Raw genomic sequence first — 24958 nt, 5'->3', positions numbered from 1 at the left:
CTGAGCCGGTGGGTGCATGCAAAATTGGGAGATGTTATGGAGGTGGAAATAGGTGGTCTTAGTAATGGTGTGAATGTGAGGTAATTTTAATGCCAGCTGCCTCCATGAATCACACATGCGCGAACTCCCGTCCAATTCTAGGCCCACCCCCATGAGGGTGGGGAATGCCGTGTTCAGGGGAGGGACTTAGAATTTTCAGTCATTTTTGGGATTTTCACCATGATGCAAAGCCTCTCTGTTGTGGCAAAAATCCAGGCCCAAGGTTGCAAACAGACTAGTTAAATCTCGATCTGTTGCCAGGGAGAGGGATGGAGTCAGTGACTAGGGAACGGAGTTTGGAGTGGCGATTGAAACGACTATTACATTAAGGGGAGCAAAAACTAATTAGTATTTAGAGTGCACAGTAAATTTATATCAATTAGTTACTTTATCTCACTATAATATCTGTATCTGATACTTGATCTGCAGCAACCCTGGTTGGGTCATGTGTCTCAAAAGTGTTTGGGGAGACACAGCTGAGCCAGAAGGAAAGACCTTGGGAAACTGCCATCTATTCCATCACTGGCACACTGTAGTTACAGGATACATTATTCAAAGGGTGCACTGGAGCAATTGCAGCTAACTTCAACACCACCTTTCAGCTCAGCGACTTCTAATGTGAAGAAAGATTAGAGCAGCTATGTCATGGAAGCACCATCACCTCCTAATTTCTGACCTGGACATCATCATTATTCCTTCATTGTTGTTGGGCCAAAAATCATGGAATTCCCTACCTGACTGTAATTGTGGAGCATCATCATTACAAAGACTGCCGCAGCTCAAGAATGCCCACCACCACCTTCCCAGGGTACCTAAGGAAAGGCAATAAAAAAAGAAAGACTTGCATTTATATATCACCTTTCACAACCGCAGGGTGTCCAAAGCATTTTATGGCCAATAATGTACTTTTGACATCTCATTAATGTTGTAATGTAGGCAAGATGGCAGCTAATTTGTGCACAGCAAACTCTCACAAATAGCAACATGATAATGATCAGGTAATCTGTTTTTGTAATGTTAACTGAGGGATAAACATTGGTCAGGGCACCAGGGATATTTCCCTAGCTTTTATAGTGCAATGGGATTATTTTATGTCCATCTGAGAGGGTGTACTGGGCCTTGGTTTAATATCTCATCCAAAAGATAGCACCTTCAACAGTGTAACACTCCCTCTGTACTGCACTGGAGTGTCAGCCCGGAGTTTTGTTTTCAAGTCCTGGATTTGGACTTAAAGCCAGAATCTTTTGACTCAGGCAAGGGTGGTACCAACTGAGACCATGGCTGATACTCATACGAAAGAAATATGATTATGGCAGTGTCTTCTACATCCAGAAAACAAAACAAAAAAAATCTCCTGGGAATTAAAACAGAATCTGCAATATTTTCAACTGCATCTACTGACATTTAATGTTGCTTCCCTGAAACCTGAACAAACATAGCACCATCTGTTGGTGGAAATATCTGTAGACAAAATTCAATATCCATATTGCTAGGCAGATAATTCGGCTGGATCTTGCTTGAAAATAACATTGTGCGCCATTACCTTATTAATGTGCAAATTGGTCAGCAAATTCAGGGCATTGAGAGATCAAGGGATATGCTGAGAGTTGCAAATGATAAGCGTGTTCTCCAGGACGTGCTTATTGATTTACACCATTCTGCCCTTAGCCTCAAGCAAAAGGCATCTTGCCCTTAGCCTCCTTGTTATTTTTAAGAATTTACTGGATTTGCACATTGATTGCCCATAAAATCTGCCAAAGTTAGTTAAATCTTGCTATTAAGTGTTTAAGCAACATTCCCTTCAAAGCTTTCTTGTGCATGGTCAATGTTTTCTATGTGTCTTCACAGGCAAAGTGTTTAACATGGAACAAGGCCTGCGTGGCACCTTCCAGGCTACTGCATGACCATGCAAGCTGGTTGATTAATGGGAACATTGAGTGTAAGTATCTTAACCTGAGAAAATTATCAATGACTGCCAATCAATCTCTCTGACTCAGAAATTGAACAACTTAAACTGAGGGGTTGCATTCCTTCATTGTTCTTTTTGTATTTTAAAAATGCAAAATTTTACGTCTTTTTTTGTGTTTCTTTTTTATTTTCTCCGTCTTTTAGTCCAACCTTTCTGTCCCTCTCCATTTCTCGGTCAATTTCTGATTTGACTCCAATTCACCCTCCTTCTCTATTTCTTTCTCATCCTTCAATCTGATTGTTTAAGGAGAGACATAGTTGGTCCCAACATTCAGGAGGTACCAAATGCTGTGTTGCCCTCGTCACATGGTTAACAATCTGCACTTGCAGAAAATTAGGATGCAAAAAAATTGTTGGGCTGAAGGCCACGGAAAAATATCTAACTAATGGGGCATGTCATGAGAGGCACTGACCCAGCAAGATCCTGAGCAATCTTGCAGCTGAATCTGCCATGCCAGCATAACTTCATTGAAAGTGCAGCAAAAACCCCATTTAGTCAAGTAAAAAGGGTTTCTGCTGCAGGACCAGCAAAGTTACGCCTGGTCAGCTCTGAGGAAATGTCCAGCTTTTTAAAAAATCTAGTTCAGTCAACTATCTAGCATTTGGATCTCTGTTCACCACAACATGTCTACAGCTACTGATTTACTCAACCATGCCCTCACCTCCAACTTGGATGCCCTTGTCCCCAGTGAAACCATTACTCTCTCTAACACTGGCTGTTCGCCCGGTACGGCCATAATCTCTGCTCATTCAAGACCCTGGGATGCAGACCAGAAAGGATATGGTGGACAATTGGTTTAGCCATCCAACTCCAGATCTGGCTGGACCACTTAAAACACTACCGGGTTCTATTCTCATCTGCTAAAACTGCTCACTATTCCAGAATCAATGAAAAGTTAATCCCCAGCTTCTTTTCTCTACTGCAGACTATTTTCTTAAATCCCTTATCCCTCCAACCTCACCTCCAACAATAAGTGCAAGTTCATGAGCTTCTTTGTCACAAAGATTGGGACAATTGAACAGCTGTCTCTGCCACATTACTCCGTTTACTCACCCACCTGGTCAAACTATTTTTTCATTCATTCATTGGGTCAGGGCATCATTGGCTAGGCCACAATTTATTGCCCATCCCTAATTGCCCTGGTGAAGCTGGTGGTGAGTTGCCTTTTTGAACCGCTGCAGTCCCTTTGTTGTAGGTACATCCACAGTGCTGTTAGGGAGGGAGTTCCAGGATTTTGACCCAGCAACAGTGAAGCATCGGTGATATATTTCCAAGTCATGATGGCGAGTGGTTTGGAGGGGAACTTCCAGGTGGTGGTGTTCCCGTGTGTCCTAGATGGTAGTAGTTGTAGGTTTGGAAGGTGCTGTCTCAGGGGACTTGGTGAGTTCCTTCAGCACATCTTGTAGATGGTACATACTGTTGCCACTGTGCACCAGTGGTGAAGGGGGTGAATGTTTGTGGGTGGGGTGCCAATCAAGCAGACTGCTTTGTCCTGGATGGTGTCAAGCTTCTTGAGTGTTGTGGGAGCTGCACTCATCCAGGCAAGTGGAGAGCATTCCATTACACTCCTGACTTGTGATTTGTAGATGGTGGACAGGCTTTGGGGAGTCAGGAGATGAGTTACTCACTGCAGGATTCCAAGCCTCTGACCTGTTCTTGTAGCCACAGTATTTATGTGGCTAGTCCATTTCAGTTTCTGGTCAATGATAACCCCTAGAATGTTGATAATGGGGGATTCAGTGATGGTAATGACATTGAATGACAACAGGTGATGGTTAGATTCTCTCTTGGTGGAGATGGTCATTGCCTGACACTTGTGTGGTGTGAATATTCCTTGTAACTTGTCAGCAAAAGCCTGGATATTGTACAGGCCTTGCTGCATTTGGACATGGACTGCTTCAGCATCTGAGGAGTCATGAATGGTGCTGAACATTGTGCAATCATCAGCGAACATCCCCACTTCTGACCTTATGAAGGAAGGTCATTTATGAAGCAGCTGAAGATGGTTGGGCCTAGGACACTACCCTGAGGAACCACTGCAGTGATGTCCTGGAACTGAGGTGATTGACCTCCAACAACCACAACCATCTTCCTTTCTGCTAGGTATGAGTCCAACCAGTGGAGAGTTTTCTCCCTGATTCCCATTGACTCCGGTTTTGCTGAGCTCCTTGATGCCATATAGTCAAATGCTGCCTTGATGTAAAAGGCAATCACTCTCACCGCACCTCTGAAGTTCACCTCTTTTGCCCATGTTTGAACCAAGGCCGTAATGAGGTCAGGAGCTGAGTGGACCTGCTGGAACCTAAACTGAGCATCAGTGAATGGGTATTGCTAAGCAAGTGCCACTTGACAGCACTGATGCCCCTTCCATCACTTTACTGACGATCAAGAGTAGACTGATGGGGCAGTAGTTGGCTGGGTTGGATTTGTCTTGGTTTTTGTGTGCAGGACATACCTGGGCAATTTTCCACATTGCCGGGTAGATACCAGTGTTGTAGCTGTACTGGAATATCTTGGCTAGGGGTGCAGCAAGCTCTGGAGCACAAGTCTTCAGCACTATTGCTGGAATATTGTCAGGGCACATAGCCTTTGCAGTATCCAGTGCCTTTACCCATTTCTTGATATTGGAGTGAATTGAATTGACTGAAGACTGGCATCTGTGATGCTGGGGACCTCCAGAAGAGACCGAGATGGATCATCCACTTGGCACTTCTGGCTGAAGATTGTTGCGAATGCTTCAGTCTTGTCCATTGCACTGATGTGCTGGGCTCCTCCATCATTGAGGATGGGGATATTTGTGGAGTCTCCTCCTCCAGTGAGTTCTTTAATTGTCCACCACCATTCACAACTGGAAGTGGCAGGACTGCAAGGCTTAGATCTGATCCGTTGGATTATTTAGCTCTGTCTATCGCATGCTGCTTACGCTGTTTGGCATGCAGGTAATCCTGTGTTGTAGCTTCATCAGGTTGACATCTCAGTTTTAGGTATGCCCGGTGCTGCTCCTGGCATGCCCTCCCGCACTCTTCATTGAACCAGGGTTGATCCCCTGGCTTGGTGGTAATGGTAGAGTGGAGGATATGCCGGGCCATGAGGTTACAGGTTGTGGTTGAGTACAATACTGCTGCTGATGGCCCATAGCACCTCATAGATGCCCAGTCTTGAGTTGCTAGATCTGTTCAAAATCTGTCTCGTTTAGCATGATGGAGGGTATCCTCAATGTGAAGATGGGACATTGTTTTTGCAAGAACTGTATGATGGTCAGTCCTACCGATACTGTCATGGACAAATGCATCTGCGGTACGCAGATTGGTGAGGATGAGGTCAAGTATGCTTTTCCATCTTGTTGGTTCCCTCACCACCTACAGCGGACCCAGTCCAGCAGCTATGTCCTTTTTGACTTGCCACCTCGGGCAGTAGTGGTGCTACAGAGCCACTCTTGGTGATGGGCATTGAAGTCCCCCACCCAGAGTACATTTTGCACCCTTGCCACCCTCAGTTTTCCTTCCAAATGGTGTTGAACATGGAGGAGTTCTGATTCATCAGCTGAGGAGAGGGGGGTGCGAGGGGGGCGGGGGGGGCGGGGTGTACGTGATAATCGGGAGGAAGTTTCCTTGCCCATGTTTGACCTGATGCCATGAGACTTCATGAGGTCAGGAGTCAATGTTGAAGACTCCCAGGACAACTCCCTCCTGACTGTATAGCACTGTGCCACCAACTCTGCTGTGTCTGTCCTGGGATGTTGATTGTAGTTTCCAGGACATTATCTGTAAGGTGTGAGTATGACTATGTCAGGTTGTTGCTTGACTAGTCTGTGAGACAGCTCTCTCAATTTTGGCATAAGCCCTCAATTTTAGTTTGGAGGGCTTTGCAGGGTTGACAGGGCTGAGTTTGCCATTACTGCTTCTAGTGCCTAAATTGAGGCCGAGTGGTCTGTCTGGTTCCATTCCTTATAGACTTTGGAGCAGTTGGACACAACTGAGTGGCTGAGAGGCCATTTCAGAGGGCATTTAACAGTCAACCACATTGCTGTGGGTCTGGAGTCACAGGTAAGGACGGCAGATTTCCTTCCCATCGGTGAACCAGATGGGTTTCTTTACCATCAACAATGTTGTCATGGTCATCATTGGACTTTTAATTCCAGATTTTTATTGAATTCAAATTCTGCCATTGGCCATGGTGGGTTTCAAACTCAGGTCCCCAGAGCATTGTTCTGTCTGGTTTATTACTCCAGTGACAATACCACTATGCCACTGCCACCATTTCCCTCCTTCCTTTAATGCTTCTCCATGCCTGAGCTCTGAACACAACATCTTTCTCTGGTTTCTTTCCTATCTCCCCTCATGCCCTCTCTGAACTTATCTTGTCCATGAGTCCCATCTCCTGTTCTCTCTATCCTATTCTCACTAATCTGATCACCCAACTTCTGCTCCTAGCCCCTATGTTAGCCAATACTGTAAATGGTTTTCTTTCTTCAAGTGTTGTCCCTCTCGCTTTTAAATCTGCTATCTGCTCCTCAAAAAACTAATCCTTGATCCACCACTCTTGCAAACTACCATCCCATCTTCAACCTCACATTCCTCCCCAAAGTCCTTGAACATGTTGTTGTCTCCAAAATCTGGTCCCATCTTTGCCAGAAGTCTATATTTGAAACCCTCCAATCAGGCTTCTGTTCCTGCTACAGCACCAAAATGGCTCTTGTCAAAGTCACACATGACGCCCTATGTGACTGTGACAGAGGTAAACTTTCCTTCCTCATCCTTCTCAATTTCTCTGCAACCTTTGACATGGTTGACTACCATCCTCCTCTAATGCCTTTCCACTGTCATCTAACTGGGTGGGTCTGCTCTCACTTGGTTCCATTCTTATTTATCTGATCGTAGCCAGAGAATCACTTGCAATGGCTTCTCCTCCTGCTCCCACATCGTTACCTCTGGTAATCCCCAAGGATCTATCCTTGGCCTCTTCTTATTTCTCATACATGCTGCTTCTTGGTAACATCATCCAAAGGCTCAGTGTTAGCTTTCACATGCACGCTGACAATACCCAGCTCTATTTCACCACCATCTCTCCTGACTTCTCCACTGCTGCTAAATTATCAGACTGTATAACAGACATCCAGTACCTGATGAGCATAAATTTGCTCCAATTACATTTTGGGAGAATGAAGCCATCAATTTTGGTTTCCATGCCAAGCTTCATTCCCTAGTTACCAACTCCATTCCTCTCCCTCGCAACAGTCTTGAGATTAAGCCAGTCTCAAATGGTGTCACATTTGATCCTGAAATGAGCTTTCAACCTCATATTTGTGCCCTCACTAATGACCATCTATTTCCACCTCCATAACATCGCTCAATTTCGCCCCTGTGTCAGCTCATCTGCTGCTGAAACCCTCATCCATGCCTTTGTTACTCTTGACTTGACTATTTCAATACACTCTTGGCTGGTCTCCTACATTCTACCCTCTGTAAACTTGAGGTCCTCCAAAACTCTGCTGCTCATGTCTTAACTCACAGCAAGCCCCATTCTCCGATCATCCCTGTGCTCTCTGACCTATAATGGCTGTTAGTCGTGCAACATCTTGATTTCAAAATTCTCATCCTGATTTCAAATTCCTCCATGGCCTCATCCCTCCACATCCCTGTAATCTCCTCCAACCTTACAACCCTCCAAAATATCTACAGTCCTTGAATTCTAGCCTCTTATGCATTTCTAATGATAATTTCTCCACTGTTGGTGGCCTTTAGCTGCCTAGGCCCCAAACTCTGGAATTCCCTCCCTGCACTTCATTGTCTCTCTATCTTGCTTTTGTCCTTTAAGACACTTCTCAAAACCTACTTTTTTGACTAAGCTTTTGGTTACCTCCTTATCTGGTTCGGTGCCATACTTTGCTTTATTATGCTCCTGTGAACGCCTTTGGACATTTCATTATGTTAAAAGCATATTGATATGTGGTTTTTAAGGTTAACCTCACGTTTTATGCATATTGGTATGAACTTTGCATATTTTAAAATATGATAATTCCCACAATATGCTGATTATAAAAAATGTAAACAAAATTAACAAAGGTAAGCACATTTCTAAAAAAATTATCCTATATTTGTATTGTCCAGAAGTTTTTTTTATATACTGTCTTTAAAAATAGGTATCTATCCAGAAAAGTATGGGCCAGAACTTCTGAGGAGTGGCAATCACAGTCCCTTTCTTCCTACCTCAGTCGAGGGCTGCACCTTCCTTACCCGGCTTTCTGACTCAGACTGGATGAGAAATGTGTCGTGCAGCGGCTTCCCTAGGCCCCCTGTGCAGTGTAGCAGAGTCGGAGGAAAGGAAGTCACGCCCCCTTTTTACAGCGCTAGCTGCTGTAAAGCTGGTAAATGTAAAGGCCCTAGCCACTTTGAGACGCCAAGGAGAAGGTAAGTGGATAACGTAAGTGGGTGAGTTGAGGGAGGGGTGCAGGTGGTCAGTGGGGGGGGTAGTCAGGTGGTCAGTGACAGAGGCAGGCTGATCGTGAGGAATAGGGAGGGTAGGAAGGTTCGGTGGGGTCGAGTGGTCAGTGCGAGGTTGGGAGCAGTCAGGGAGTTGGGGGATGGGGTAATTGGGGAGTATTTGGGGGTTCAGAAGGGTAGTCAGGAGGTGGGGTGGGAGTTTGGGGGAGTCAGTACTACAGTTACCCAGGAGTTAGAAGTGGTTTTAATTCTTCTAACTTTTCCTGGGTAACTATTCCTGTAAGACAATTGGAACCATCCAACCTCTGCAATTTAAATCGGAGTATCGGATGGTTCCAAATGCAGGGTAATTGTTCATCAGAAGTTTAAACTTCCCAGGCAATTCCCATGCAGTACTTGTGTGGGGACTTTCAGGGGGACTTCAGTGCATCTTCTGTGGTACCTCCTGGGTACGACCCCCACCCTTCCCCCCGCCGCCCCAAGATTGGGAGTTATGAGCCTACATGCTTGCTCTCCTCCATTATTTGGATGTATAGAGATGGCAAAATGTAACCCATCCACCAATTCACTTTCAATCTATCACAAACTAAAAGCTACCCCAGTGGTTACAGAGAAAACCATGTGCAAAGATTTAATGTAACTGTTTTTTACCTTGAACAATATGACGCAGAAACAAACATTAATATTAGACCAACACTGATATTTTAAATGCCATAAAAAATTATAACTAGCATAAACCTACAGATATAAACCAAAAAATATGAATTTCAAACAATGCCTCTGCTTCCGTTGAGCTCCCATTTTCCCCATTATTTTTCTTAATTTTACATATTTTTTCAAGTTAGTAAAACTCATCCTAGTTTTTCTACAACTATTTTCCTTAACAGCACCTCATATACATGTTTTTTTTCTGTATCTTGGGACTTATTGCCATTTTAAAAAGGCCACATCTGCAAACATTGGTCTCAGATTGAAAAACAGTTCCAAAGTTCATTTTTTTTTCCAATCAATTAATAGAAACATCTTGACCTAGTTTAGTCAGAGTTCAGGTTTTTTCTCATTGTTTTTAACTTGTGTGGTCATGGCAAACATGTAACTTTCATAACCAGAGCAAGTCTTGCATAAACCAATCACTGCATCTTCATATGCTATGAGTTGAAAACACTCCATGGAGCCAAGAATTACCCTGCAACAATGGCATAATAAACTAGAGATTATGTGTCACTCCCACCATATTCTTTTGTCTACTCCAAAGGGCAGTAAATATGATATTGCTGAAAAGAGACATGTTGCTACAGCTTTACGTCTTGCACTCATTACTACAAACACAAGAAAGCCAAATTTCAAATGATCAAAATAATTTATACTACAGGAGAAAAGGGTGTTGATTGGTTGGCAAGTCAACTCTGATTGGCCAGCAAGTCAACTCTGCTTGGCCGAGGCGTTGCCATAGTGCAAGCAATGGGGAGCCATTTCACAGTTACTATGAAGTGGCTACACAAGTGGTACTTTCTGCTAACAGGATGCTGCCATCAGTCCAAAAAGACATTATGCTTGCCACACAATTGAGCAACATTATGTATGAATTTCAGTGCTGGTGCAATGTCAGGTATGTAGCTGTACATCCCAATGATTGGCTGATCGTATCAAACAACATGTTCCTTTGGTTGTTTGTAATAGGCAAAGTACAGACTGTACTCAAGTGGCCTGCGCTTCCAAAACCCAAATCAAAATGTCTACTGTTAGATGTGATTCTGCAATTGGGCAGCCCCTTCTGAACAATCCCGAGTGCACTAATAGCTACAGTAAGAACCAGTTTTAGATAATCAGTCAAGATTATAACGTGGCTCATTTATGCTTGCTAGAAGCGACATACATTCATATCCAGGGACCCATTCTCTGCAAACTAAAGGACTATGTTCAAGTCTTGCACTTTTTTGGAATTACCCAGAAGCTTAAGGAACCTACAGTTCCCTGTTGCTTTCTCCATCACAACGCCTTGACCAATCAGTCAACTTACCAACCAATCAGCACCATTTTCGCCTATGGTATAAATTGTTGTGAATGTTTGAATTTGGCTTTCTTGCATTTGTCCTGATGAGTGCAAGACAAAAAGCTTTGGTAACGTCTCTCTTTTCAGCAATATTCAAGTTACTAACAAGCGAAATATATTGTTATACTAATGCCTACAGGCTAAATCAAGGAGTTCATTTATATGTAAGCTAATAGCCCAGATCTTCTGAAGTGGCAATCATTGTTGGATTTTCACTCTGCTCTAACTTTTCAATACCCTCGACGCTGCTCTGCAATTCTTGCCAGATCTCCCGCGCTCGGCTTCTCCAGATATGTGGAGCACAGCATCCCTCAAAGAACTCCATTTATCTATCTTGAACTTCATTTGCCAATTATTTGTCCATTCTGCAAGTTTATTAATGTCCTCCTGTAATTTGTTGCATTCTTCCTCAAAATTTACGATCCTCCCCAATTTGGTGTCACCCGCAAATTTAGAAATTGTACTTTTGATTCCAAGGTCCAAATCATTAACGTAAATTGTGAGCAGCAATGGTCCCAGTACTGATCCCTGTGAAAAATCGCTTCCCACCTTCTGTCACTCTAAATAACTACCCTTTATTCCCACTCTCCGCTTTCTGTCTTGAAGACAGCTGGTAATCCATTTTGCCATTTTTCCCCTGACTACACATTCTCTGACCTTATTCATTAATCTGTTATGGGCATTAAAAGGCATTTTGAAAATCTGGATAAATTATCTCTACTACATTACCAGTGTCTACTCTCTCTGTTAACTCCTTCAAAAATTCAATAAGGTTGGTCAAACAAAATTTTTGCTTTTGAAATCAATGCTGACTATTCATTATTATATTTTTCATTGTTAGATGTTCTTATATTCTCTCCCTGTGATATTAGAAATAGATGGCCAAAAAGTTCATAAAACTAGTGTTATAAGCTAAGGGTCTGCTTTGGACAGTCTTTCAGATAAAACTTTGCCGGTTGCTCTCATAAATAACCTGAGTGTCTTACATTCAGGATTGTGCTTGTGCTACCCAAAATCTAACTATACAACAACATAACCCAGGGGCTAACAACAGTGTCCATTTGTGATCTGAATTAGATATTTGTTTATTTCGCATGCCACTTCAATGCTTGCTAAGGCAGACCTGGTGAGGCCAAGCCAGATAGAAATTGTTATGCCGTTTAATGACTGTAAAGGGCAAGTTATTGATTGATTTTAAATGAATCCAATCAATATTTGCCCTCACATAACAGTACACTTCTCTTAGCCAGTCGATTGCTTTGTTTGACAACTCCTGCATACCCCTGAGCCTGGCAAAAGCTTATCCATACAGTTTTCCATTTAATATAAAAGATGGCAGCCTTTGCTGGTGCTGACTGTCTCTTGTCTTTGTTTTTATCTCCATGCATTCAATACTAGAAGAGAAGGCTTACCAGAACAGTTCTGAAGGGTCATCGGCCGGAAAGGTTAACTCTCCCTCTCTCCACGGACGCTGCCTGGCCTGCTGACTATTTCCAGCATTTTCTGTTTTTATATCAGATTTCCAGCATCTGCAGTATTTTGCTTTTGTACTTAGGAGCAGAAACTTGCCAACATAATGAGTGCAAGGTGATTATTGATTACAAAGACAAGTTAATCCATTCTTTATTTGTTATTTGGGGGAATTAGCATTTTAACCACAGGGTGTCTGTTTTATTTTTAAAACTAGCAATATATTTTACTGTAAAAATCCAAATTTTACTAGTAACTTTTTTTTCTCCAAACTTGTGGGAAAATGGACAAAAACTCCAGAAATGTGACATTTAAGCATAGGGACTAAGATTTGGGGAGACTTCATACATTTGATTATTGAAAAGTGCTGGAAACACGATGTTTCAGGGATAACTCCCACTAAGAGACCTGACTCCTGCTCAATCTTAAATATTTGTATACAGTGATATTCATTCATTTGAATCTGTGAATATCTCATTAATAATTTGAAAAAATGGCTAATTTTAAGATGGCATTTTAAAGTTATGAATGAAATGCCACAGACAAACTAATGTAAATTGTTTATCATAATTGTCCAATTTCTGCCCTTCCTTACCGAGAATGGGCTTTTAGGCTGGAACAACAATAATATTCACCATCTGCTATACTTCAGATTCAGCAGGCGCGGATTGGCTTTTTCAGCAAGAATCTGGTTGGGGACAACATCTCATCAACCAAAACCCAACATAAATCTGAGATTACATCTACAGGTACTTATTTGAAATTTGAAATTATGCCGTTTTGTACAATATACTGTAGGTCTGAATGAGAGTCCAGGGCTCACTTGCTGCACAAACTAGACACTCACTCTTCATGGCATTATATTAGAAATTCTTTTCAATGCCCATTAAGGCAATCATAGTCCTTTTCAAGGCATTTTTCCTCTCCATATTACCTTTATGCACATTTGTGATTGAAGCAATACCCAAATAGCTCTGGATTTTTTTTTTTTATTATTCGTTCACAGGATGTGGGCTTGGCTGGCTGGGCCAGCATTTATTGCCCATCCCTAGTTGCTCTTGAGAAGGTGGTGGTGAGCTGCCTTTTTGAACTGCTGCAGTCCATGTGGTGTAGATACACCCACAGTGCTGTTAGGGAGTTCCAGGGTTTTGACCCAGCGACAGTGAAGGAATGGCGATATAGTTCCAAGTCAGGATGGTGAGTGACTTGGAGGGGAACTTCCAGGTGGTGGTGTTCCCATCTATCTGCTGCCCTTGTCCTTCTAGGTGGTAGTGGTCCTGGGTTTGGAAGGTGCTGTCTAAGGAACCTTGGTGAATTCCTTGGTGAATTGGAATTTTGGGTCAGATGTGCACCTTCTAACCATTTGGTTCTTCAGTTTACCCACATCTACATTGTTATTACTTTACCACCCGAGGAAAATATTCCACTTACAGCAACCCTGTCAAGACTAATGAATTCAGCATAATCAAATGAGGTGAAATTTTCTGGTGTCTTCAGTGCATTAGCATATATAAATCACACAAGAGGTTTTATTTTAAAGACAGGACAATTGGATGGAAACTGTTATTAGCTGATTTCCATTATTAAATGGCTAATCTACAGCTTCTTCACCTTTTTTGAGTATTCTTGTAAGTTGCTGAGAGACCTGGGTGATCTAATTTGTGTAGGTGTAAGGACCAGGGTTGCTCCAGCTCCCAGTTTCCTGGTTTTACACTTGCAATGCACACTGGGGGGACAGACTAAGATGTTTAAGGTGCAACAACCGCCAGAAACAGTGGGTCAAGGCACAAATGGGGAGTTCCTGATACAGAGAAGTCAGCAGATTTTGAACACAAATTTCTGCAGCCAGGAAATGCTTTTTAAATTGCATTCTGAGTCCACACACCTGGAATTTTATCAAGGGATCAAAGCACTAACAGATTTGCAGCCTCACCCTGTTCCCATCTGGAGTACTGCAACCAATTTTGAGTACCTAACTTCAACCAAAAATGCCCAAGAGTATTGTGGACCTGCCTGGCTCAAGTATTGGATTATTGACTTTGCAACAGAAGATCGAGTTGTTTCCAAACTGCCACTTCAAATATGTAATCTTCAAGTTACTTGCAAGATTGTAAGTGTCATTCCAGATAGGTCTACCAAAAAAATAGGCTACAACTGCAATGCCAGAGACTGTACAATGACTTGACATACTGAACACCATCCTTTTATGCTTTTATTTAATCCTTAAGAGGCTGGGGTATTGTACAGAGGCACCAGGGTGGTGCAGCAAAAACTGGCAGGAGCATATAGCCATGGCGTAACAGAAACTGGGTATGTGGGAGTGATGCTGCCTCTCCATTGCAGCTAAGAACTTGTCCCTCAGGGGCAAGGCACTCTCGGTGTTGCTCTACGTGCAGTGATAAGCACTTAACTTCCTTGAGGACCTGTGGGAAAAGGAGATGCTAGATCCTGTTGGATGGTTCCCTGAGCAGACTGTCAAAGTCATTTCTAGTACTTTCAAACAAGCACCAAGATGTAGCATGGCTGATGGTAAAAAGGGCCCTCCCCATCAGATCCTTCCTGCACGCCTGGAGTGTCACCGCCTCTGCACACTGCCTTTGAGGCAGCTGAGATGGGGTACAGACTATCACCCATCTCCTTCTGGAATGTGCTTTTGCAAATCAAGGCTCGAAAGAGATGCAATGGTTTTTGTCAAAACTCATTCAGCGCAGCTCTGTAACACAGGATTCTGTTTTCTGCAGGCTGTTCACACCGAGCCAAGCATCAACTGCCATTGGAGGACAATCAGCTTGGTGAAAGACTCTCTTTGGTCTGCCGGGAACTCAATGTTTGACATGAAACGTATATGTACATTGTAAATATAACCTGTAATGGCAAGTGTAGTGAGGCACCTCATGTGCTCTATTGAAAGAAACTGAACTGTGTTGCACTTTATGTAATTTCAAATTTGAACTGTTACATAATGTACTTTTACAACTTTAATGAATAAAGTATATTTTTGGGAAAAATAAATAATTCTTCAAAATGCAGCATTAAACAAATACCATATTTTGTTCTGAGTCTCCAATCTTTCTTCCTGAGATAATTATATTTCATTCATGACAAATAGAGAAATGAGTATTTCGTTGAGGTTGCTCAGGATTTCCTTTTGAGATTGATACGCTTAGTAGAGTATGCAGGTCCATAGTGTTTGATGTGGCAAGTAAGCTCCATAGACGAAATCCAGGGCTTTAAAGTAAAAAAAATTAGCTTTCTTTCCACAAAAGAATCCACACTCTCTTCAGCGGGTGAAATTACACTTTTGAACAAGCGGAAACCAAATGTTAACATTTACAGCTGAACATAATTTCCATTTATGAAACGCCTACAGTGTTGTTTCTATTGAGTCTTGTGTAATGCATCAACTGAAGCATTACATATAATATTTGGAGAGAGTGTTTTCTTGGAGTATGTGCTCTTAAGGATAATATCCATTAAGGTATCACTTGTGTATTGTAATCAGCAAAGAGGACAACTACTATATTTGTTAGTGTGTATTAAACTTATGTTCTGAGCAGATCTGGATTACTACAGAATGGATATTTCTTATAAGCAAACATAGCTCCTACATGTCCAAAGATAAGTGAAAGGTCACTTACTGATTTCAGTAATGGAACAAGCTATTTGCACAATAGTTCAGCCCATGGAAATAATAAGGAAATAGAAAACTGAATACAGTGGCAGACTCAGATTGCTGATGGATTTTCAATCGCTGTTATGATCTAATTAAATTGTGTTTAAATTAATCTGCTTATTAAAAGAGGTCCAATGATGTGTCATTTGTCGCATAATTTTAATTTTGTGCCATCAAATAAATCTTTGCTGAGCGGAGGAAATCTTCCAAACAAAATACACTATACTGTTTCTTGCATATTTACATATTTCAGCTGGAGTGTTTAACTTGACATACCCCTAGTGAAACACTTATTTTACCATCAACCAAGGTGTCAGACTGTGCTCCATTGAGTCAGATAGATTCATACAATAACTTTTTCAGAGCTGAAAAGAGAAATTCATGATATGATAAATTCCATTACCAGTGAACTTAGTTACAAGGCTCCATGGGACCTACTGAAAACGACATAATTTAGTAACAGAAGGCAATGAGGTCTCCCGCTGATGGGGTCTAGCCAAACAATCCTATTAAGGATTCTATAATGTTTCTACAGCTGGTTTCTTCCAAGATGCCCATAAACCCTTCCTAGAAAAATAGCCACTCCCACATCCTTGGCAACCTGTGAGGACTAGAGTACCACCAAAACTGTGCATGCTTAATATTATGAGGAGCTTTGTCCTTCACGTATATCAATTGTATTAAATTATTTACCAGGAGCAAAAGAGATATTACAGCAGCAAGATTTCAGGTCTTAACATTTCTGATAGGAATGTGGTTGGTATACAAAAATATTGAAAAGATAAAGTGCATTCAAGTACAGATTGGTATCCTGAAAAGTTTTTAAAATGAAGTTTTGGTCTTGGATTTATATGCTCAGTATATAATAATTGTAATGGTGTTTCTCATTTACTGCAACAGAAAATTGACCTGGAAGACATTTTTGTTAAACAACTGTTATAAACTAGCCACAGGCTCATTATATATTCATGGCACACCATTAAGGAATTTGTAGCAGGACACAAAGCAATTTATTCAGTTCCATGCTTCTTGTTTGCTCAAGTCTGCCTCAAGCTATTAGGAGTAATAAAGAAATGCAGCATTATGCATGATTTTTAATTGATCATAAATCATTTCTGTATATGGGTGATAAAATCTGAAATGTTAACTCTGAAATTATTACACAATATCCAACAGTGGCATTCCATTTAAATGCTCAAAGATAGTTACATAAAAAAGGTTTCTAATTTTTACCACGTAAATTTCACTCACAATGGAAAAACTAACCTAATTACTGGATACACTATTTTGCTGTTTACTGAAGTTGACAGTTATGTTCTGAGTTAATCTGATTAAGGATGCATTTGCCCAGCAAATTGAATGATGTTTAAGATTGAAGTGCAAACATTGATCAAATTAGCCATCTGACTCCTGATGGTACGAGGACCTAGAAATGCCTCTTCCTACATCCAACCATGTTCCAAACTCTTCTTTCCTATGATGGACAGTGCTGCTGATATCATAGTACACAGCATGAAAATTAGCTTCTGAAAGAGAAGTTTAAATTAGGCTTGTAAAAATAGAGGAAAGTCTGAATGTAGCGAGGAACCCTAATCCTTCCAGACGGATCGGGAACTTGCCGGAATCGGGATGTCTCTACCAAGTGCAGCTTTAAGCAGGCCAGGAGATCAATGATATTTATTTCCTGGCACTGCGCACCACTCCATGACCATCACTGGTTGTTGTTGGAGAAGCCTCCGGCTCAATGATCCCATCCAACCACGTCTGCAAAGAGCCGCAGCTGTGTGAAATTCCATCTGGAGGGGAAGTCAGGAATCGTGGTAGCATTCTGAAATGGTGAGTGGAGAATGGGGTGTTGTAGAGAGGGAGACACAGGAACTGGGAGTTTGGGAGACTGGGGATCAGAGGTTGAGATGGAGATGCAGAAATGGGGTGTACATGAGATGCAACATTTCCCACAAAGCCAGGAGCAGCACCTCAACGGGGTGAGGGGAAGTGTTACCAGGAAAGGAGCAGCCAGTAGAGGGGTGAGTGAATCCTGGAGACTTTACTGTGGGTAAATAGTGAATGACTGTTTCCACTGGTAGGCTGATGGGGAACTAGGGAATGGAATGGATTCCCACTGGGGAAAAAGGGACAAGAAGGGCAGAAGGCCCTTTTCAGCTTAGAGCTATCATACGTAGGATACTTCATCACATCTGGCATTTTAAAAAATTCATTCATGGATTGTGGGCTTCGCTGGCTGGGCCAGCATTTATTGCCTATCCCTAGTTGCCCTTGAGAAGGCAGTGGTGCGCTGTTTCTTGAACCACTGCAGTCCATGTGGTATAGGTACACCCACAAAGCTGTTAGGAAGGGAGTTCCAGGATTTTGACCCAGCAACAGTGAAGGTACGACAATAAATTTCCAAGTGAGGATGGTGAGTGATTTGGAGGGGAACTTATAGGTGGTAGTTTTCCCACGTGTCTGCTGCCCTTGTCCTTCTAGATGGTAGTGGTCATGGGTTTGGAAGGTGCTCTCAAAGGAGCCTTGGTGGATCTTTGCAGTGCATCTTGTAGATGCTGCCATTGTGCGTCGGTGGTGGAGGGAGTGAATGTTTTGTGGATGTGGTGCCAGTCAAGTGGGCTGCTTTGTCCTGGATGGTGTCAAGTTTCTTGAGTGTTATGGGAGCTGTACTCATCCAGGCAAGCAGAGAGTATTCCATCACACTCCTGACTTGTGCCTTGTAGATGGTGGTCAGGCTTTGGGGAGTCAGGAGGTGGGTTACTCATCGCATTAGTCCTAGCCTCTGGCCTACTCTTGTAGCCACAGTGTTTACATGGCTAGTCCAGTTCAGTTTCTGGTCAATGGTAATCCCCAGGATGTTGATAGTGGGGGATTCAGCGAAGATAATGACATAGAACATCAAGGGGCGATGGTTGGATTCTCTCTTGTTGGAAATGGTCATTGCCTGACACTTGTGGGGTGCGAATGCTACTTGCCACTTGTCAGCCCAAGCCTGAGTATTGTCCAGGTCTTGCTGCATTTGGACATGGACTGCTACAGTATCTGAGGAGTCGTGAGTGGTGCTGAACATCAGCGAATATCCCCATTTCTGACCTTATGATGGAAGGAAGGTCATTGATGAAGCAGCTGAAGGTGGTTGGGCCTAGGACACTACCCTGAGGAACTCCTGCAGTGATGTCCTGGAGCTGAGATGACTGACCTCCAACAACCACAACCATCTTCCTTTGTGCTAGGTGTGACTCCAACCAGCGGAGAGTTTTCCCCCTGATTCTGTGGTATACAGACTAAAATTTAATTTTGAAAGGAATGGAATAAATATTTGAAAAGAAAGAATGTAAAAAGATCTGGGGGAATAGCGCCAACACCAGTGGTCAAATGGCTTCTTCCTGGGTTGTAACTTCTATAATTCCATGAAAATTGTCCTTTATTGAGCTTATAAAACTGTCCACGGTCCTCCAATTTTCCAGAAACTGTAAAAAAAAATCAATCTGAGCATCTGTAACACTGGTAAACAATCGTAGGTAAACAGGTCTAGTAACACTGCCCAATTTAAGTTTATTTGTGGTCACCTCAAATGGAGCGGAGATAATTTTATTATAATTCTCTGGTGGGCTATGATAGAATGTTTTGACATCCAAACCTCTGGTTGCTGCTAAATCTCCTGCTTACGATCGATCACCTTGCTTTTCTGGCAACCGGCGGGCATTTTGCTAATCATAGTGAGTGTCACGTACCTGCAGTTGTAGGGAGCCCAGCTACATTGTGGGGCAGGAGCCAAGTCTTGACGGTCAACGGTGCAGTCTTCCCAACACAGAGGCTGGCAACATTCTGAAATAATCAGAGAATCGGAGCAAACGGAATGGCAAAAGTGGAGCAAGAGAATACAAACGAATAAAAGCAGATGGAGGACATTAAAATCTTGGAAAGATTATTGAGACACTGAAATAAAATAAACCAGGTTTACTATAAAACGTTCAAAATCTAGTGAACATCCCAAAAAGGAAATGGGAAAACAAGATGAAATGGTATATTAGGCATTCTGGTGGCGTAAAATGCCCTAGTGAAGCTGTATGTTAAATATAAATTAACATTAATACCTTTATCTTGAATATAACACATGAACGTCTTGGTGTCAGAGGATGCTTGAGAATGTTTCGTTATAGTAATTATTATTAGTGGTCTTTAGGCATTCTGCCGAAGACTCACTCTCCAAAACTAACCTTGTTAATTCTGATGATATTTAATAGATATGGGAAATAATTAAAAGTCATTCTTGAAAATGTGGGTCTTTGTCTGGTTTCATCAATTTTGGCTTAATCTCCATAATTGACAAACGTGTCTGCTGCTGATATGGCTAGGTTCCTTGAAGGTCAAGCTATATGATAAAAGAACACTTATATCGTTAATTATTGATTTCAACCCAAAGCTGAATCTTTTACACAGCCAACATCAAGTAAGAGTAAATGCAGCACAGATAAAGATAAAATACCTACCATAGCAGCTGTTGGTTGAGCACACACAGGAGTCTGCTTTAGCCAGTGTGACCCTTAGTAATACTGGAAATACTCAGCAGATCAGGCAGCATCTGTGGAGAGAGAAACAAGAGTTAACATTTCAGGAGTTCTGACCAGAGGTCATCTGAAACATTAACTCGGTTTCTCCCTCCACAGGTGCTGTGTGGCCGAGTATTTCCAGCATTTTCTATTTTTGTTTCACAGCATTTGGATTTAGGATAGCATGGTGGTGCAGTGCTGCCTCACAGCTCCAGGGACCTGGGTTCGATTCTGACCTCGGATGTGTGTTTGTGTGGAGTTTGCAAGTTCTTTCCGTGTATGCGTGGGTTTCCTCCTGGTGCTCTGGTTTCCACCTACTGTCCAAAGACGTGCTGGTTAAGTATGGTAAATTGTCCCTCAGTTTGTGTGCCCTGTGATGGCCTTGTGTCCCATCCTGGGTGTACCTTGGCTGTTGGGATAGGTTCTGACTCCCCATGGTTCTGGAGAAGTGAGTATTTTGATTTTCCATAATATTACTCTTGGAAAACTTTGGAGTCGATTTTAACTTTTTTCTGGTTGGAGACAACTGGGTGGTAAGGGATGCAAATTTGAGTTGGCAGTGTTTACCACCCCATTAACCAGGTCAATGTGGCTTTGGCCAGTTGAAAAGACTAGTACAGCCTGGCACCCAAAGCGCCAGCCAATTTCAGATGATAGGCATGTTTCAATATGCAAATCAGCCAGAAGACTTGAATTGCCATTCTGGGCTGAAAATAATCAGAGCAGATAATTTCCATGGGCTGAATAGGCTTAGTGTAGTTAAATGTAATTTAATCTTGTGGCCTGGAAAAACAGGAATACTCCTCTTATCCCCAGAGAGATAAACTGGCAACCCGGGATTCCTCCGCACCCCCATGATCAAAAACCCAACATACCTTCCTTTATGGTGGCCAAGGAAGTCCAGTATTGGCCAGCCTTAATCTGCCAAGCTGCAAGCAAACAGCCCTTTGGTACGCCACAGCTCTCTGACCAGATGTAAATGAGGCTGGGGCATTAAAACAGTGGCCATCTCTTTGCCATGACTGAATTAACAGAAAGGAAAATTGAGTGGCATATAAAACAGGCTGCCGTTTCGCTATCAGACATTTTTCACTAAAGCCAAAGACCAATCCCATCCCTTCGAATTTAGCAGAAATTGAGCTCTTTATGCTTGCACCAAGCTCTTTCCTGATCAGAGTCTCACTTGGAAACAGGCAATTTTAATTAAAGTACTAGGTTGATTTCTGGGAATGAAGGGATTGTCTTATGAGGAAAGATTGAGCAGGTTGGGCCTATACTCACTGGGGCTTAGAAAAATGAGTGCCAATCGCATTGAAACATATACGATTCTGAGGGACCTTGACAGGGTAGATGCTGAGAGGATGTTTCCCCTTGCAGGGAAATCTAGAACTCGGGGGCACCATTTCAAAATAAGGGGTCTCCCATTTAAGATGGGGTTGAGGAGGAATTTCTTCCCTCAGAGAGTTGTTAATCTTTGGAATTCTCTAACTCACAGAACAGGGGAGGCTGAATCATTGAACATATTCAAGACTGAGTTAGACAGATTTTTGATCTACAAGGGAGTCATGGGTTATGGGGATTATGCAGGAAAGTGGAGTTAAGGCCATAATCAGATCAGTCATGATTTTGTTGACTGGAGGAACAAGCTTGTGCCAAATGACCTACTCCTGCTCCTATTTCTCATGTTCTTATGTACTGTCCAGGCTGGAACTAACTTGACATCTGTTGTCGCAGACTGGCAGCTACATAAAACTGTATCCCAAGTGAACTCATTTCAGTGACAAACAACTTAGATAATGGCCTGGATTTCGCAGTCAGTGAAATGATGTTGCTTGGCACTGATAATGAAGAAAGTTGCCCACAAAGATCTAGTGTCCACTGTGGCATGGATTTCCCCTTTCTCAATGTCAGTTTGAATCTGGAGCCAAGCCAAAGTGTTCTTCAGGCATCCAACAACAGTGATATCATCAAGCAGGGTAAACAACCAAACGCACTGAAGTATTCTCACAGACAGTAAACCAGAAAGTAAACTGCACTGAATTTTTCACTTTGCATTAAAAGGTCACCAAGAGCACAATAAATGATTGGGACAGGTGGTCGAAGTGGAAGCTGAAATATCAAACTGAAAAAAATTAAAATGCACATGAGAAATTTGACATTCCACAAACATAAAATTAGTTTTTCAGACCTAGTGAAACTGTTTATCTATAATTATGAACTTAGTGTGATATTAAAAACCCGGTTACACCTCATTCAACAAGGTGTAATTTTTGAGGGGGGGTTACAGCGAGACTAATAAAGGGACGTTCTTGTCAATTGATGGGTTTCTCCTTGATTGCAGCATGGGCGGGGGAGGGCTTCAGGCATCTTATGGGGAAACATAGAATCACTGACCCCAGTTTCCGCTTTTAACTTACCTGTGTGGGCTGCAGCTGTTGTTGTCAGTTTCAGCGGAGTAAAGATGGCAAACGCTGTCGGTGTCATTACTACCCTAAAATTCGGGTCCATACAGAAACCTCCTGAAACTGTCAAATGCAACGTTCGTTTTTTTTTGTTCGATGTTTTGAATGCAGTTTCTTTCCCTTTGAACGATGTGAAATTTTAAACAAATGCGCGGCTCTTTTGGAGAGGGGAGTGATAGTTCTGGAGACCCCTTTACAAAGTTTCCAGTCGTCACCCGATTAGGCACAATTCCTAAAAGTGAGTTTATTCAAACCCTTTTTAAGCAACGAGATAAAAGTCCACAGCACGGTCAGTCAGTATCCTCTGATCCATGTCCCCTGCACCTTTATTATCCCTTTTGCTTCCCGTTGATATTTTGCTTTACTTTATATCCTTTTTCGATTTTTTATATTGCGGCATTGTCTCGTCACCTCCCCATGCCTTATAATACATAACTAGTTACTCTACATTTTTAGTCAGTGTTGATCTTACTAAATGCTTCTGAATGAATAAGCAGGCAGACAATTCGGCGAATGGCGCATTACCTGCCACTGATTTGCATGGGGCCAGTTATATCCGATTAAGAAATGACGATGAAATTATAAAGTGTTGCATTGTTGCAAAATTCTTATTAATTAAGACAGATGTAATAGAAGAACCGATTTTGTCTGAACCGAGAGTTACAAAACAACTGTTTTTGTCTGTTCTGGGTCAACAGGGTTAAATAAAGTAAAATTTAAGTAGAATTTTAAAGAGACTCCGCAGGAGGAAATGATGCCGAGGTCGCCGACTAAATAGAAGTTTAAAGTGTAAAAAAAAAAGCGTGTCTTCCTCTCCAGCTTATCGGAGATGTGGTGTTCCAGCCTCTGACAGCCCGAGAGCCGGGTTACACTTTGCAAGCTCCACAGGCTGAAGCTGTCTGCCCGGTGCTCATGGCGTGTGCACTCTCACTGCTGCTGCACCGAGTGAATAACACACACTAAACAAAAATCCACAAGATGGAGTCTAGTGAAAAACAGAGATTCAAAATGGACAGAATATAAATGGCACACACACACACAAAAAAAATCATGCCCATTCAGCTGGTCGGGGACTGCACTTCAGCGGAGGGCCGATTCGATCATCATATTCATTGTAAAGAGAACTCGGCTGAGATATTGGGGGATATTACTTCCCGCGGGACAGGACACATCTCGAACACTGATAACTGCTGTGATTTAATGGTTCCGAAACTCCATTCACCCACATTCCACTATCACGAGTCAACGTTATAAAGGGGAAGAATGATTTATGTTTAAAGCATCAACGGGTTGAAGGTTTCCAGAAGCCCGCTAATATGGGATGTATGTGCCAAATAACATTTTAAGCTACTCACACTGTGTCTGTGTAACTCACTACATCAGTCCGCACGTTTTTAACGTTTGTTTCCATGATGCATTAAGAACAATATCCTAGAGAGGATTTCCGATCTAATTTTAAAATCCTAACCTTGGTCTAATTTTCATTACGGAGGAACATGATTAGGCGGTTGTAGCGAAGAAACCTCCGAACTGCAGATGCTTAAAGAGCAATCCTCATCCAGCAAATTATTTTCAGGATATTCCGAGCTGTTTAGTTGCAGGGGCGACAATGGCAGTTCTGACGATGTTACCATGGTTCAATCAATAGTCAAGGAAGACTATGAAATGATCAAAAATTAAGGCTTGAAAACTTAATACATTGTGTAGAACGATTGTAAAAGAGGACAAGGGCAATTTAAATAAGGGCATGTAGTGGTGCAAAAGGATCACATCAAGGCAGTGTAGTTTTACCTGGCTGAGATCGCCAACACTGGCTGGGAGCATTCATATGCGACCCGCCGACTACATGACTGGATCACCTGACATGTGCAAATGTACATTTCCCATTCAAAGGCTGGGTCCCCAATGTCCGATATCTTCGCTTGTGGTTTCGCGTCACCGACTGTGATGCCAGTGGTCACGAAAACCAGGCCCCGAGTGCTCAAGAAGGGAAACCGAAATATGTAGGAGGGGTTTGCAGAGGGGAAAGCCGAGACAGGAAGAAATGATCGCACCGCCAGCTCACTGAAATTACACTGATAGGTAACAGTAAGACTGCTAACGCTCAGATTCCCTGCACTCCGCATGCCAAACCCAGCCTCACAATCTGAGCCAAACTGAGAGATCGCTCGAAGGACAGTATTTGGGACTTGCTCACAGGACTAAACTCAGCTCAAACTCAACAAATGGTAGAAATGGCAGCACTGGAGGAAGTCATCTGACCGCTGAGGCATATGCTCTTTCCTATAAT

General features: G+C 42.4%; 1 long non-coding RNA gene across 3 annotated transcripts; it reads right to left on the bottom strand.

Annotated features, from left to right (window-relative positions):
* Positions 1-760: 760 nt before the first annotated feature.
* Positions 761-24633, bottom strand: LOC144685854 (uncharacterized). Of its 3 annotated transcripts, XR_013577795.1 has the most exons (6): positions 24460-24633; positions 20147-20238; positions 19874-20028; positions 19388-19481; positions 15019-15202; positions 761-851 (listed from the first exon to the last, which is right to left on the bottom strand). It is a non-coding gene; the product is annotated as an uncharacterized LOC144685854 (long non-coding RNA). The 3 variants fall into 3 exon arrangements; XR_013577794.1 differs by lacking the exon at positions 761-851 and having other exon boundaries at positions 12881-15202; XR_013577796.1 differs by lacking the exons at positions 761-851; positions 15019-15202 and adding an exon at positions 18319-19123.
* Positions 24634-24958: the final 325 nt, after the last annotated feature.

The sequence above is a fragment of the Cetorhinus maximus genome, chromosome 10 (assembly GCF_964194155.1).
Source record: "Cetorhinus maximus chromosome 10, sCetMax3.hap1.1, whole genome shotgun sequence".
In the NCBI taxonomy this organism is placed as follows: Eukaryota; Metazoa; Chordata; class Chondrichthyes; order Lamniformes; family Cetorhinidae; genus Cetorhinus; species Cetorhinus maximus.
The sequence above is the reverse complement of the archived record's forward strand: the minus strand, read 5'-3'. Positions and strand labels throughout refer to the sequence as shown.